At 36.1% G+C, this 16,299-nt stretch overlaps 1 protein-coding gene across 2 annotated transcripts in view; it reads right to left on the bottom strand.

Annotated features, from left to right (window-relative positions):
- The window catches only part of Inpp4b (inositol polyphosphate-4-phosphatase type II B), a 729,464-nt gene that overhangs the window by 373,045 nt on the left and 340,120 nt on the right, over positions 1-16,299 (bottom strand). For both annotated transcript variants that reach the window (XM_048813449.1, XM_048813450.1), the window contains one exon: positions 610-673. The gene's annotated coding sequence lies outside the window, so the exon portion shown is untranslated. The remainder of the gene's footprint in view (positions 1-609; positions 674-16,299) is intronic.

The following is a 16,299-nucleotide window of genomic DNA, read 5'->3' on the forward strand; positions in this document are numbered from 1 at the left end:
GGGGGGGGGGGGGGGGGATAGAGAAGGGAAATAGGAAAGACAGTGAAATTAATTGGACATAACCTTCCTAGCCTTGTATTTCAATACACAACCAGGGTAACTCCACATCATGTACAACCACAAGAGTGGGATCCTAAATAGAATGCTATACTCTCTATATGTACAGTTTGCCAAAATACATTCTACTATCCTGTATAGCTAAAAAGAACAAAAAATATTAAATAATAATAATAAATTAAATATAGTATTAATATTAAGGGGTCATGGTCAAGTAAATATGTTTGTTGAAATTACTTTCCCTGAGTAATGATTGTAGGTAAATTAAAACAAAATGAAATGCTAAAAAAAAGTGATAATAGCAATTTGATTCCTTCACATTTCTGTCTAGGCCTAGTTCAACCACAACCTTCAAAATTGGTGTGATGTAGCTGTAGAAACCAATTTCTCTTTAGGATATGGTTAACTACCTATAACACACAGTCCCACATATTCTAAGACACCAAGCTGGCATTACTATAAAATATTTTGTTAATAATAGAGTAATAAGCTTGAATTAATCGTCAATTTAAATGAGTCTTATGTGTCAATTACTGAGAATGACTTCTGTACCTTATGTATGTTGTATTCCTCAACAGCTCTCCTCTTTGACTACGGTTTTGCTGGGTTCAGGGCTCTGCAAAGGACAAGAGAACAAAATTTTACGTTTTGGCATTTTACAGGAAACTTCTCTTTCTAAAGCACCCATGGATATCACATTTAATACGCTTATGCTGCCAGTTTCATTACAAACTTGGGGACTTTTCATCATCACAAGATCCATAGAACCCAACTGTCTATTTCCAATTAATCTGCCTCATTCAGTTCACAGAGATCCACTAGAAGGAATTATAGCTGCCCCTTACATACGGCTCACAAGTGCCAAGCTCTCTTCTGTTGCCAAATGCTTTTCTAAGTTACGGGATTAACTTGTTTATCCTCATAACCCCTGGGCAAGAAAGGGTTAATGCAGCCAGTCTGCATTGCTCAAACCCTGCACATTCCATAGAAAGGCAACTCTCCAGGGTGGGCCTCTGCTGGTTCCTGGGAGATAACTCTGAGGAATAGTCTGAGTGGTTAAGAATGTTTTTGTATGCATGAGGCCTGCCCTACGCTGTTTCAATCCAACCAGCTAAATTTACTATAAAATGTGATTTATAGTGAACACCTGGTTTTGCTTGAAGGCAAGGGTTGCTGGAGTCTGTATAGTTGAGGTCAGTTGCCCAATGCTACACATTTATGTGACTAATTCCCAATAGAAGTCTAAAAACCAAAGTTCTAAAAGCTTCCCTTGCTTATTAACGTGTTATACTTTGTGTGTGTGTGTGTGTGCTAGGAACTTTAAGCATGGGACTCCACTGACAGGAATACCTGGAAATTGGTTCTTGGATTTTCTTCATGAGCCTGTTCCCTTTGTTGATTTTAGTCTGTATCCTTTTACTATTATAAAACATAACTATGGTTATACAGTTTTTCTGTGTCTTCTAGCAAACCATTAAACTGAGGGTGGGCTTGGAATCTCCAACACAACCATTTGCAGGTAAAGAATTTGGCCAAGAAATATGAAATAGCTCAGTCAGAATCTCACAGTTGGTTTAAATGTCAGTACGTGAATTTGAATCCAATATCTGGGCCCAGAGTTTGGGCATTTTATCACTCTGCCATGTTGTTTATCAAAACATTTTTTACCATATGGCATGCAAAAAGAGTATTAAACATAATACATGGGGCTTTTTTCCTACTTCTGTTGTCAGAAATTATAATTTCCAAATTATAATTTTATTATCAACTACAAAAATTTCATTGTATCTGTCAAAAGGGAATAATAACTTACTGAATAAAGTACTATACTATTTTATAAAATACTACTGTACTTTATTCAAAACACATTTTCCTCCTATCACATATAAAAATAAATATTGCATCAGATTTTTCTCCTTTATCTTATCACATCATTCTCTCAATTCTATAGTTGTCTCTCAGTATCTCTGAGAGAACTGTTCCAGGATCTCATACAGATATTGAAATCTGCAAAAGTTCAAATTCCTTATATAAAGAGGCCTAGTATTTCATATAACATAGTCATATCTTCCCTATACTTTAAATTATCTCTAGATTATTTGTAATACACCTAATATAATATAAATGCTGTGTAAATAGCCACCATAATATAGTGTTTAAGGAATAGTGACAAGAAACAAGTTTGTGTGTGTTCATCATAGACACAATTTTTAAAAATATTTTTGATTTGCAGTTCATTGAAGGATGTGGAGCCCACAGATATGATGGTTAACTGTATATGGTTTTTAATTTAGAAAGAGGAAACTATAACAAGTGAGCTATAAATCACATCAGATCTAATTTCATTTGGGGAAAACAAAATACTTCATCTAAATTTCTCCTACCATTTCTCATGTGTTGAGTCTGGTATAACCAAAGTTACTTTTAAAATAAATATTAGAAAAGAAAAGTTTTATAATAAGAAAAAGCATAAAACTAGTCACCCAATTACAACTAAAAAAAATGTAAACCATCAATTGATTACAAAACATGAAATACACAAGTTACGTAGAAAGTCTTAAGTTTGCTATTTTGAGCTTTTATTCAGACAGACTTTGCAAAAGACACTTGGGTCTAATTAGTCCTGGTCATGAGGTATATGAAGGAGTAACTTTATTCTACACTTAATACAAGCCATAATTTATCCCTTATATTTTTAAAATCCAACCAAAGCTTAACCTGTTGTATGTAGAACACATGGAAATGTCCTATCCTTATCACCACAAGAGACTGTATGTCCCTCTCGCTACTTTGAGGTGTCAGACATCTGCAAAGGTGATGAGATTGCCTTACAGATACAATGTCCAGAGGTCAACAGACTCTCCTATGGTCCACAGTGTCCAAACAAGCCATTGAATAATTCTTAAAAAATGTAAGTTAAGCATACAGAGGAAGGGCAACCCCTCATAAGATGATGAGTAAATATATTGAATATAAAAAGAATAACTGTGCAAATCCAAAGAACAAATGTTTATGATGCAGAAAGATCAATGGTGTTATACGGAACTGTCTTTCACACTCATTTTGTCCCCATTATGGTGTTTGTCACTTGTCAGCTCCCATTATATAGCAAGAGCCAATATTTACTCAAACCTACTGAAGTGCCTGGTCACCTCAGACAAACATCCCACAGAGTTAATGCAAACAAAAAGCCTCATTTAACACTCATCATTACCTTCACAATAAATGACCAAAGAGGATACTGCATTAATCAGGACATAAAAGTTTTCTAAAAAATCTATTTTAAATAGAATTCTACTTAAAATGATATAAATTTAAATGGATGTTAGGTTGAATCGAGCATTACTATTTAGGATTAGAATGTCACAAACAAAAAGGAAATTGAAGTGGCCCCATTGGGTTTCCACCTCATGTGATGTAGTTGGTGCATTCTGTGGTCCTTGGGCTCATTCCCTCTGTGGTCCTGAAAGACACAGGTCTCTCCTGCTTCAGAGAGTGTGTAAAGAGGATGCCACTAACATCAAGGCTGACTATCTTTTCACATTACCCCATGGAAGAAACCTAGGCTTCAGATGTCTTACTTTGAACCAAAATAACCTGCGTGCCTCCAAGCCAAAGGTCCCCTCAGTAAGAGTTTTGGGATATTATGCCAAAGCCTGGAGCTGAGAAGCTTGGAGTTCAGAAGAGGTCGGAGAGGGAACATACCTCGTACGTCGGGGAATTATGCAATATGGAGGTAGTCATGGGTTCTGAAAAACCTCCACGTTTGTCCCCTAAAAGTTCCCCCATTTAAATGCCTGCTCGGATTATTTGCATGAAGTTACTAGAAGCTAATATAATCAACTGTCTCTAACACAGGTGCAAAAGTTCCATGCAATCTCCAAAAGCAAATTTTTAGAATCATATTTTTGTTACCCAATTCCCACTCCTAATTGTAAAGACAAAAATAGAATTTAGCTGAAGTGACATTATGCTCAACCATTATGTGTGGTCTTTAGTTCAACTATGAAATTTCTCTACTAGAATTAATGAAATAATTCAAGCAAAGTCCCAGAATGTAAGGTAAATATGCAACAGTAACTTTTTTGCATAATTGCAACAAATAGAAAGTAAGTTTTTCAAAATAAATGAATACAAATCCCAGCAGAAGCAATAATAATCTGAATCACTACAGCAGTAACAAGAAAATCAATAAAAGGATTATGAATGACTCTGTAAAGAAAATTATTGAAAGCTGTAAAGGGAAATAAGGAGCTGTAACACGTATGTGAGTGGGAAGGTATTTACAATACAAATATCGATTCTTCCAAAACTTAATTTATATTTTAACATAATTCAAACAAAAATTCTAATGGGACCAATTTTAGAGGCTGTTGAAATTTTCTGAAGTTCATTTGAAGAATAAATCGTGGTTCCAAAAGAATATTCTGAAAGTGAATATTAATAAGAGGTTTGACTCTAATGATAAAATGTATTATTGTGACACAACATTCACCACAGTGCAGAAATGATTCTGGAATGGATGTAATTAGTGAGAAAATATGGGTTTGCCAGAAAAATATCATTTTATGCATTCATCATTCAACAGATATATAATGCCTGTCACATGCCAAGCACTGTGCTAGTTATCAAAGGGACAGCACAATTCTGTCCCCTCCCATTAAATTTGGAGGGAGAAAATTAATGGCCATTTTCCATTACAGTAGAAATTGATGTAAACAGGCATAGGACTCTGTGGACACAGAGAAAGGGAACCCAAATTCATTGCATAATAAAATCAGAACCACAAATGAATGCAAAAAGCAATGGTTTAATAATTATTGAGATAATTGTCTAGCTTTGGGGAATAAAATATGTTTCATTAGCTATAATAGGAATTCCAAATGTATAATGGGGATAAATAAAAATAAAATATAACACAAAAAATATAGACAAAGTTGAAAGACGTCAATTATAGTTCTGAAACTTATGCTAGAAGAAATTACAAAGAAAATGCCTAGTAGTTTAGATTATACCAAAAAATTTCCCTAGATTAAAAATTAATAAAAGTAGATATGATATTATTTGCAACAAATACAATATACCAAACCTATTTGATATAAATACTAAATACCAAGTGAGAAATAGTCAAACAACACTTCCCAAAGAAGAAATAACTCATTAATAAATATGTGAAATAATGGTCGACCTCATTGGTACTCAAGGAAATAACCATTAAAACAGTGATTGAAAATATTTCATCTAACACATTGGCAAACAAGAAAAATCACTTATACTTGATGCTACTTGAGATTGTTTTGAATGCCACTTTCCTTTATCCTAAGAGTATTTTCCGGGAACTTTCAAAGTGTTCTTAACCCATCCCAGAATATCTAGGGCACATGATCACTAAAGTAGTTAATACAAGTTGAGATGTTCACTTTAGGCCCATCATAATTTAACATCCACAAAACCATAATACTTTTAGGTAAATGTCAAATATTCAGCCTGGTCTTAACAAGTATCCCCCTCCCCCACAGCATGAGGAAGGCATGAGACTAGTATCTTGAAATCTGAATAGATATTATTAAGAAGCTTGTTTCTTCATCTTAAATTAAACAAAAGTGTTGCATTGGCTTCTTAGAAAATACATTTACATACCCTTTGATTTTGTATTCTAACTCTAGATCTGTATTCTAGAGAAGAAATATAATGTAGGAGAAAGTATATGCAAAGAATTTCTATAATATGGCTTATATAGGAAAAAATAGAAGCAACCTAAATATTTAACAATATAAAAATCTTTGAATAAATTTTGTCACATTAAGTGGGTGGAATATTCTGTCACCATTATAAACATATCCAGAAATAGTTTAAAATCCACAATTGAAAAGCTTTTCATCAAAACACTAAATGTAAAAGGCAGTATTTAAAGCTGTACACCTCATTTGTGACTATGATATAGTGTAGCAGGTAAGATTCACAATAAAAATCCTGTCTTCACTACTCCTTATCTTCGTGTACAAGTGACTGAGCCTCTTTAAACCTATTTCTTCATTAATAGAATGGGGAAATAGCACCAATAATGCCTATCCCCAAATGCTGTTATTTTAAGTTAATGATTAAATTATAAGATTCAAACAGAATAGCACATTGTAAGTAGTCAGACATTGCACTTTTTATGTGAGTTATTACACAAAAGCCACACCTACATATGCCATAAAGTTTAGAGGGTAATGCTTCAATGTGCTGGGGGTTTTGTGTGGTGGCTTGCCTATCTGGAATCTCAGGAACACCATTCCTATGTCTGGGAAATGTCCCCACCTGACAAGTTCACCCATCACCAAGAAAGACCCCAGGAATCTTCTTTTCAGCCTTTCTTATTGAGAGTATGTAAGCATTCAGCCAAGTCTCCCATGATGTCACCGCACAAAGCATCAGCTCAGAAACATATGCTTCACAGAAGCCATCTGGCAATCTGTTCTGAGAGTTGATAGCTCTGCCAGCTCTCAGAAGCAGTGGGGGCAGAGGTTCTACCCTCTGCTCAGTGTCAGCCAACAGTGTGGGAGGGGGTCCCAGTGCCAGCAGCAGCAATAGGAATTTTTCCTGGTGCTCATGCGGATTTGATTGGGGATACAGTTCCTGAGGCGGCCTCCAAGCCTCAGCCTCTGTGTTCTTTATTTTAGGGGACCCTAGGCACTTTTTGCATTCATGAAGTCCTTTTTCCATGCGCGCACACACAAACTCTCATATATAGCTATATAGCATATTTTGTTCATTGGTAAAAAGATATATTTATATTACACAATAATTTTTAATCTAAAAACTCATTTTTATTCAAAATTTAAAAAGAAATTAAAAGTTTGTCATGGGCTGCTAAAAAAACTGGGGGCCCTGACATTATGTCTACAGTGCTTTTTGGGTAAAATTACTCTGCTGAATGCCCCGAAATAAATTCATTTCCTCTTTACCTCCATTTTGAAGCTAAGAAGCCTAATTTTACAGATTGCAAAACAACAGTGAGGTTTTTTTTTTACTTTATACTTTTCAAATTCTTTGAAAAAATATGTTTATTTAATAAAGGGAAAATAATACATTTATGAAGGAAAAGAAGAAAGTCTAACCAATTGATGTATAATCAGTAGTTTAGAGCACCAAAGGAAAACCCAACATATTTCTGAACCTCAATCTAAACAAGTACTGCAAAGATCACTGTGGAAAAAATGTCAAGTGTCCAATCACTCATTTCCATTTGAGTCACCTTCACCCCACCATACCTGGACCGAACTTTCACCTCTAGTGATAAGGAACTTAATAAATCACTACCTCAGGAAGCAAATCAGACATTCTGTGGCATATAGCAGCTGGCTATTAAATGTCTTCTTTAATGTTGAGCCAAAACATATTTCTGAAACATTTGTTTTTCCCTGAGTATATTTCTGACATTTGAATATTCTTTATGCTTCAAGTTTAGGTACTAAATATCAGTCCTCAGAACCACCATCTAGCTCCCCAACTCAAAAACATGTGTTCCTTCCAGTACGTGGTCCACCACTTCCCTAGGTAACCTCTCACTCCAAAGCAGACTGGGAGTTGCCAAATCAGAGGCACCAACTCTTCTGTCTCTTCAGATCAGATCTTTTCTTTGACTCCCATAATAAGACAACAAAGAGGAAAGAGAAAGGAAAGAAAGAAAGAAAGAAAGAAAGAAAGAAAGAAAGAAAGAAAGAAAGAAAGAAAGAAAGAAAGAAATTTGGAGCCCAATTCAAAATTTAGACATTTAAAGTGAAAGGTAATAATATTTGATGGGCAGCTGGCCACCTCCATCACAGTCTACTGTAGTTTAAGATTTTTTGAGGCTTAACTGACCCAAGGCAGGTAACACACATTAGTCTACAGTAATGCTACATATCTAAATAATAAAACAAGCAAAGGGAAATGCAATAAATAAGAATTTTGGTAAAATTGGCACCTGAAATAGCTGAAGACAAGAGGATAATCAGAAGAATGTGATGATTATAAGCAGCAACCACTGCAGGGAGAATAGGCAACAGGGATACAGAAGGAAAAGGTTCCTAAGAAGAAGTATTAGAAATATCTTTGGAGCAAAAGTCATATTAAAATTTCTAAGGGTGTTGTTTCTTCAGTCATGTAACAAAACATAAAAAATATTCCTCAGAATTACACTCAGATCATTTTCTAATCTGCCCCTTTATAGTCTCTCCTTTCTGGGTTCACCACATGGAGTTTGTCTGGTTCTGCAGCTCTGAGAATTTCCTCTGCCTGGACACACCTTCCACCATTATGATACCTGCTAGACCTTCACCAACCTAACAAAAGTCCTTCACCCAGCCCAGAAGAATGTTCCCATTCTTGCCCTTGGGAATTCTATTGTTTGTGATATGCAGGTTCCTTATGTGGCTGCTTATTGGTATAATGTTATGTAAATTTACTGTTTTTTTCTCTTTTTGGTTCTTCCACTATCATATCTCTTTGTATACAGAAGGAATTAAAATATTTAGTGAATGGTTGAAAAGTTAGAAACAGATTTATATATTAAACTAGTGTTTTCTAAACACATTGCATAGCAGAATTACTTTGGGAATACAGATTCTCATTCAGTACAATGGGATGCATATGTTTCATTTCTCAAAAGCTCCCAGATGATTTGATTTCATCAACTTTGAGGGAAAAAAAACATAGATAAGTAATTCTGCTGAATCTGAGTTAAAATTGTAAAGTCCTACTTCAGACCAAAATACTATGAGGTCAGTGGTTTTAACCATCCAAACATAAACTGATGGGGATATGATTTAGCACCAAAAAAGTTTAAATAGGATGGAGACTATTTCCTAGAACAAGCGGTTGAAACTTCTCAAGAAAGAGAATCTCTTCCATTTTCTGTAGTTTGGTTCCTGGAAAGTGCTGGATGGGAGGACTGTGGGTGAGCCACAAAGTAATCATCGTCCAATAGCATTTCCTTTTACCCTTGTGAGGGTGAGGAAACAGCATCATTAAATATTAACAACAAAAGACAAAAGACAAAAGACATATGGCAGCAGTACGTGGGCGTTAGTGGAGTAATAATTTTAAATTAAAGTAGAAAAAGTTAATAGCTTCTGTGAATCCTGATGATGTTTATGAAATCTTTTACAATAAAACCAGGAAAAATACACATATCAAGGATCAAAAGTATAGGTATGGCTAATAAAGGAAGACAAAGTTATCACTGGAAGGAAAAAGTGTATATTTGTGCTTAAAGTTCCGCTATCTTTATTAATTTTGAGGTAATCCTAGAGTTTTGAGTTTTTGCCTCTTTCAAGTAGCTTCTGGCACAGTGGTAAATACTACCAATTAAATGCCATAAGTTGTCACCTGTTAAAAATTGTCCTTCAAAATATCCAAAATCAGGCAGAGTATGACAACAGGGAAGTCCTCACAATCACCTACAGGTTGAGCAATATCTGGGAATAAAGGTTTTCCCCAAAAGGCAACTTGCAAGATTACCTCTCAAGGAAGATTAAAGCAAATATGAACTTTGTTTTTAATCTATCAAAGGAAAAAGGCCAGTTAGAGACTCAGTGAGCCCCACAATGACCAGTCAGGATCTTAAGATCAAACAAAAACAGACTAACAGGAGAAGGGTTTAAAGGATCTCATAAATTATCCCCCAAAATAGCAGGTTAGGAGACAGAATAAAGAATTGTATAAAAATATTTACCTAATTAAAATAAATAAATTTATAAAAAATCTACCATAGTAGTTTGCTTCTTTAAAGATTCATTATGTTCAGGTCCTATGCTAAAAAAAAATACTAATTCTTTATCATCTTTGTTTTAGTTGTTTCCACATTAGAAAGGCTGGCTGAAGCCCAAATCATCAGTCAAAAACAAAACAAAACAAAAATGTCAAGAACTAAGGAGAGACCAGAATGGTTTCTCCTCATGATGTGAAGCAACTGAAATATATGTTCATACAAATCCATAACATGAGCAATATGGAAATCACGCCTCAAAAACCCAGATGGCTCTTGAGAGGAATCTCAGAAACTTACATTCTTTATGAGGACCAAAGACATAACAATTGGTGTCAAAAACTCAGAATGTTGTTGGATTAGTTTCTGAGTGGCTGCAGATGTGGCTGATTCAGTTCAACCATGGTGGAAGTATTTACACCTGTAAAATGGGCGGACGCCTCAAATCAGGACTTTTTTGTTTTGTTTTCTAGAGATCCAGTTCACCAGCAACCCACTGCCTGAAGAGACATGTTAGAGACATGTAGAACCATGACTCCAGAAGAAGAAACGATTTTGAGGAGATACCCTAAAAAAATCCAAGGAGGAAGATGATAAAGAGGATCCAGGCCTAGGTTAGTTGTTGTGCTAAAGACAAAATACCTCTGAGGTAATGTTCTCTGTCAGGAGGTGAAGATAAATAAAATTTGTATAAATATTAGATGCTTTTGGTAGATTCAGCAATGAATGATTTTCTATCTCTCACTACAGGAGTCTGTATAATAAAAAATTCAGAAGAATATGTTAGAAAATCAATTTTTCTGAACCAAAAGAAAAAAGGTGCTCACATACAGCAAACAGTATCTATACTCCATGAGGTAGAGGAAAATAACAACCAGTGATGAAGCAGAGGAAATCATCTGTTCCGCTGCGAAGCCTTCTGACAAAATGTGAGAGAAGGAACACCAGAGATGGAGCCTCTCCTTTAGAGAACCATGAGACAGAAAAAAAACCATTCCACTCCCCTAAGGGGTGAAAGCTACTTAGGTCTGGAAAATGTGAAAAAGGAGCTGAGAAAAAACTATCAGGCAGGAAACACAGGGTCTTCACTGGACTATGAGGAGAGACCTCCCCACTGCCACTGAGGAGCCCCCCTTATCCAAGCTTCGGAGGGACCAGTCCAGCAGAGGTAGAAGAGAATCAGAAACCAAGCAGAGGGAAATCCAAAAGTTCATCTTATTTGGGCTTTATCTTTGGATATAATTTCTCCTGTGTTAGGAATGTCGTAACATTAAAAATAATCAGTCAACATTGAATTACTGGAGCATTTTTTGTCAGGTATTGTAATTGAATAACTTCTAAAGAAACATATTGGATGTGTGAGTCTGAAGTAAGGTAAAACAAGGTCCTGAAGTTCATTAATGTACTATACTAATGTATTTTAATGCTTTCTAAAGTAATGGAATCAAACAGATGGTTCTGTGATGACACAAATACATTCTAGTCTGTTCTATCCTAGAGACCTCCACTATGTATTGAGCACTGGAATGTGCCTACTCTGACCAAGGGATGGAATTTATATTTTATTTAATTTGGTTTTAATTCATTTGAATTTAAGATAGCCGGTGGCTATCTTATTGGACAAAACAGTTCTAGGAGTGAAAATTAAACTTCCCACTAAGTACACAAAGCGGCAGTGCTTCTCAACTTTATGAGCCAAGAGTAGAACTCCTAGGGAATCAACAGTTTTCTCAAATAAGTTCAGTCATAATTCTGATGAGCCACTGGCTTGACTGCTAAATCTAATGGTTCAAGGAAACAAAAAGAACATGACTGGGGTGGAGGTCTTCCATTCCTCAGGACTCTCATGTTGAAATTGCACTAGAGAATACTCTTGCCTTTGTCCTCCCCTTCCGTATTGACTCGGCCTTCCTCCTCTATTTGGAATTTGAGGAGACTTCATTTTCTTTTCTTTCTACCTGTGGTAAGCCTGCAAGGGTGGGCTCTGCCCCAAGCAGTAAACCTGCCTGTGTCCAGCTGTGTCTGCCTAGGTAGGTAATTCTAGAAGGAAACATTAGGAAGCTCCATCTGATATAAAATGGGTACTATATCATCCAATCAAAATTTTATCAATAATAAATTGTTTCCACTCCATTTGGTTGGTTTTGATGCCTACTTAATTATGGGCATCCAAAATATGAAGGATAAAGGAAAACCTAGAATTTGGTTAAGATGGCAGAGTAGAGGAGGTTACTTTCCAAGCTGCTCCATGATGTGAGACCAGGAATGCAGACAAACAGCTTCTTTTTGAGGTAGGTTGAAAAAGAAACCTTACTGAGATTTTATACTGGACTCTCAGAACAGTCCAGGACTCAGAAGTTTGAAAGGAATAAAATAAAAAAGAAAGAAACACTCACAGTGGGTGCTTGGAGGCCACTGATGTGAATCCTCTGCAGGCAAATGGGAGACAGGGACTAAGAAAACCTACATTTTTGGTGACATCATGGCATGTCTTGAAATGGAGAAATGGGTGATCAGGGACATTAGGACATTATTGAACAGGTCCAGTGGGTGAACTACACTAAATTCTGGTGTGGGAAAGACAGTGCATATCTCCCAGTAGCCCACATAGATCCAGGACAGCCACCATTGTCTCCTGCTGCTCTAGGGCAGCCGGCAGGTGTGGATCCAATGTAGGCACTCAGACCTGTGTGATTCCAGCTGGGCCTAAAAACTTGACCTGACAAAGGGCCTGCCACATGACCCAGAGTGTGACTAGAAAGCCAGGTGAAATTCAGGCATGGAGAGTGTTGTACGCAGGGGAATTTAGGACACTACAACCCGAGCGATACTGGGTGTCTCTCCTGGTTCACAGGACCAGCTGGGGACAGCCTGGGACTTGGCCAGGCAGGAGGGGGAATGAGTGTGCACTTTGGAACTAAGCCCAGGAGGCTAAACTAAGGGAGCCTTAAGTGGCCAACGGGGCAAAGGACTGGCTCCTTCATTGCATAATCCAGGAATCACATAAAACCCAGGGAAGACTCTAGTGGTATAGACTCCCAGCATGAATAGGAAGCAGCCAGGCCCTGGGGGTGTGCTGATTTAAAAGCTTCAGACTAATCCTCATTCAATAAAGCACTGGGGGTCCAGCTAGACCCAAACCCTGCCTCTATGAGGTCCACTTCAGGGAACGCCTTTCCCCAAACTCCACAGCGACCCCTTGCTGTAAGTGGAGTAGACAACACTTTCCAATCTGCTCCTGGAGAGAAGGGAAGCTGAGAAAGAGCAACCCGACTAGCTCCATAAAGACAAGAAGGAATTGAAGCCCCTGACTACTGCTCTTACACGCAATGCACACCTCAAGAAAAACGGAAAGACAGACAATTGGGAATGAACAACCAACATATAATATTATTGACAATTTTTATTTTTTTACCACTGCGGTGGAAACAATTCCTTAATCTTTTGTCAAAAAATTTTTCTTTTTTTCTTCTTAAATTTTTTGTGCTGAATGGTTCATGAACATTTATATGTAGACATATTTGTCTCAGTCTTCTCATTTCTACCATTTCTTGAAGGTAGTTATTTTCCTGACTGTCTCTTGAGGACTAGGGTTTTTGGTTGATATACTTTGGTTCTCTTTTATTTATTTGTTTATTTATTTACGTTGTAGTTGTTCTATATTGTTTTCCTCCTATTTCTCTTGATTCTCTTCCTCTCTTTTCTTTCACTAAGAGCCAAATTCTATTGTTCTTTCACTCTTCCTTGAAATCTTTACTACTATTCTCTTTCATCCTCCCTCTCATTTATCACATCCTATATCTCCTCTGCATTCTCCCCCTTTAACTTTTTGAAATAGCAAACCCAAATCGTCTTTGCTGTTGGCAATTGCTTACCATACCATTTCTGTTTATACTGCCAATTAACATTGTAGATGTCAAAAGAGGAACTAAGTACTTAGTTTAATGCTGTATATTGTTTGCATTGGTTATTGTTATTATGTGTCTCCCACTAAACTCTGAGGTACTAGAAACCCTCAGGGATACTATAAATTTATAGGGTAGCAGCTCTGATGCCTCAGATTCTTACTGACAAATGGGTAGAAAAAAAAGGGAACAAACCAAAATACCTCATTAACAGAATCCTATGATATTACAGTGGAGGAAATGTTCAAAGAAGAAATGTAGACAATTCAAAGTTAAAATGAACTGTGAGGTTAAAAAAAAATGATGAAAGGAGTGAAATCAGAGAGAAACTCCAAGAAACAAAAGATCATTTCAGTAATGCAATAGAAATCCTGAAGAAGAATCAAATCAGAAATCCTCAAAATGAAGGAATCAATAAAATAATTAAAAACTCAATGGAAGGCATCACCAGCAAACAAGACCACTTGACTGATAAGCATTTAAGGCAACAAAGACAAAATACATAATCTTGAAATAAAGTTGACCATGGGAAAAGATGTTAAGAGACCATGAATAGAACTTTCAAGAAATATGGGACAACATGAAAAGGCCAAATTGAAGATTTATTGGGATAAATGAAGGCTCAGAAAAACAAACTAAGGGGCTGCACAATACTTTCAATGAAATAATATCAGAAAATTCTCCAAACCTTAAGAATGAAGTGGAAAATCAAACATAGGACGATTATAGGATTCTAAATATACAAAATTACAACAGACCTAACCAAGGCACATTATTATGAAAATGCCCCCAAAACAGAATAAGAATAGAATTTTAAAGACTGCCAGAGAGAAAGGATTTGTATCATTTAGACGGAAACCATCCTGGATCTTAGCTGATTTCTCAAGCCAGACACTAAAAGCTAGAAAGTCTTGAAATAATACATACCAAGCTCTGAAAGAAAATGGATGTTTATCAAAAACACTATATCAAGCAAAATTAAGCTTCAAATTTGCTGATGACATGGCACCTTCCAACATAAACAAAAGTTAAAAGAATTCATAACTAGAAAGCCTGCACTACAAACATACCTAGTAAAATATTTCACAAAGAAGAAATAAAAAATAAAATTGAAAACCATCAAAAAGAAGAACTATAATAGAAGAACAGTCAGTCAAAGGAGCAATTTATTCAAATTAAAATCAGAAATAAATCAAAATGACAGGAAATAAAAATTATTCCTCAATAATAACATTGAATGTAAATGGTCTAAACTCATCAATCAAAAGACACAGACTGGCAAATCAGATTAAAGAACAAGACCCAACAATATGCTGGCTCCAGAAGACTCACCTCATAGACAGAGATCCATACACTGAAGGTAAATGGAGGAGTAAAAAACATATCATTTACATGGATCTCATAAATAAGCAGGTGTTTCTATCCTCATATCAGATAAAGTTAATCAGAAGTGGCTAAGAAGGTCATTTCATACTGCTAAAGGAAATTATACATCAACAAGACATAACAATTGTAAATATTTATGCCCTAAACCATGAAGCATTTATCTATGTCAAATAAACTTATCTTAATTTCTAGACTCAGATAGGCCACAACACAATGATACTGGCTACCTTTAACATTCCTCTCTCATCACTGGATACATACTCAAGACAAAAACTAAATAAAGAAGCTATAGAACTAAAAAATACAATTAATAACTTAGATGTAACTGACACATATGGAATAGTTTACCCATTAATGACCAAATATACTTTCTTCTCAGCAGCACATGGATCATTCTCTAAAGTAGATCATATCTTATGCCACAAAGAGACTCTTAGAAAATACAGAAAAAATAGAGATACCTTGCATTCTATCAGATAATAATGGAATGAAATTAGAAATCAATGATAAAATAAAAACTGGAAGCTACTCTATTATCTGAAATCTTTATAATATGCTATTGAATGACTGAAGGATAACAGAAGAAATCAGAGATGAAGTTTAAAATAGTACCATATCAAAATCTCTGGGACACTATGAAGGTAGTTCTAAGAGGAAAGTTAATTGCATTGAGCTCATTCACTAAAACGACAGACAGTCACCAAATAAATAACTAACATTACATCTCAAAGCCCTCAAAAATGAACAAACCAACCCCAAAAGCATAGGAAACAGGAAATAATTGAAATCAATGAAATTATAACAAAAAACTTCAAAAAAAACCCATGAAACAAAAAGTTGGTTCATTGAAAAAATAAATAAAATCGATCAACCCTTAGTCAACCTAATGAAGAGAGAAAGAAAACTCTAATTACTACAATCCATGATTGTTGTGAGCCGTTCTAATTAAACCGTGGCCGCCATTAGAAGATGGCGCCGGCTTCCACTGTGGCCTGTGACAAACAACTCCTAATATGGAGAATTGGCACGCAGTCCCTTCCCATCCTATGAGAAAGGTCCACGTGGCAGCTTAAGATTTTGGTATGCGGGAGGCTTTATTAGGCTGTGCTTGGCCGCTCGGCGGTGGGTCGCTAGAAGATGATACTTGAATCAAGGCCTGAATAAACTGCTGAAAGAAGAATCCTGTGTCGTGTTTTCCCTTGCCGGCGAGGGGTCGCG

This window comes from Marmota marmota, unplaced genomic scaffold (genome assembly GCF_001458135.2).
Source record: "Marmota marmota marmota unplaced genomic scaffold, marMar, whole genome shotgun sequence".
In the NCBI taxonomy this organism is placed as follows: domain Eukaryota; kingdom Metazoa; phylum Chordata; class Mammalia; order Rodentia; family Sciuridae; genus Marmota; species Marmota marmota.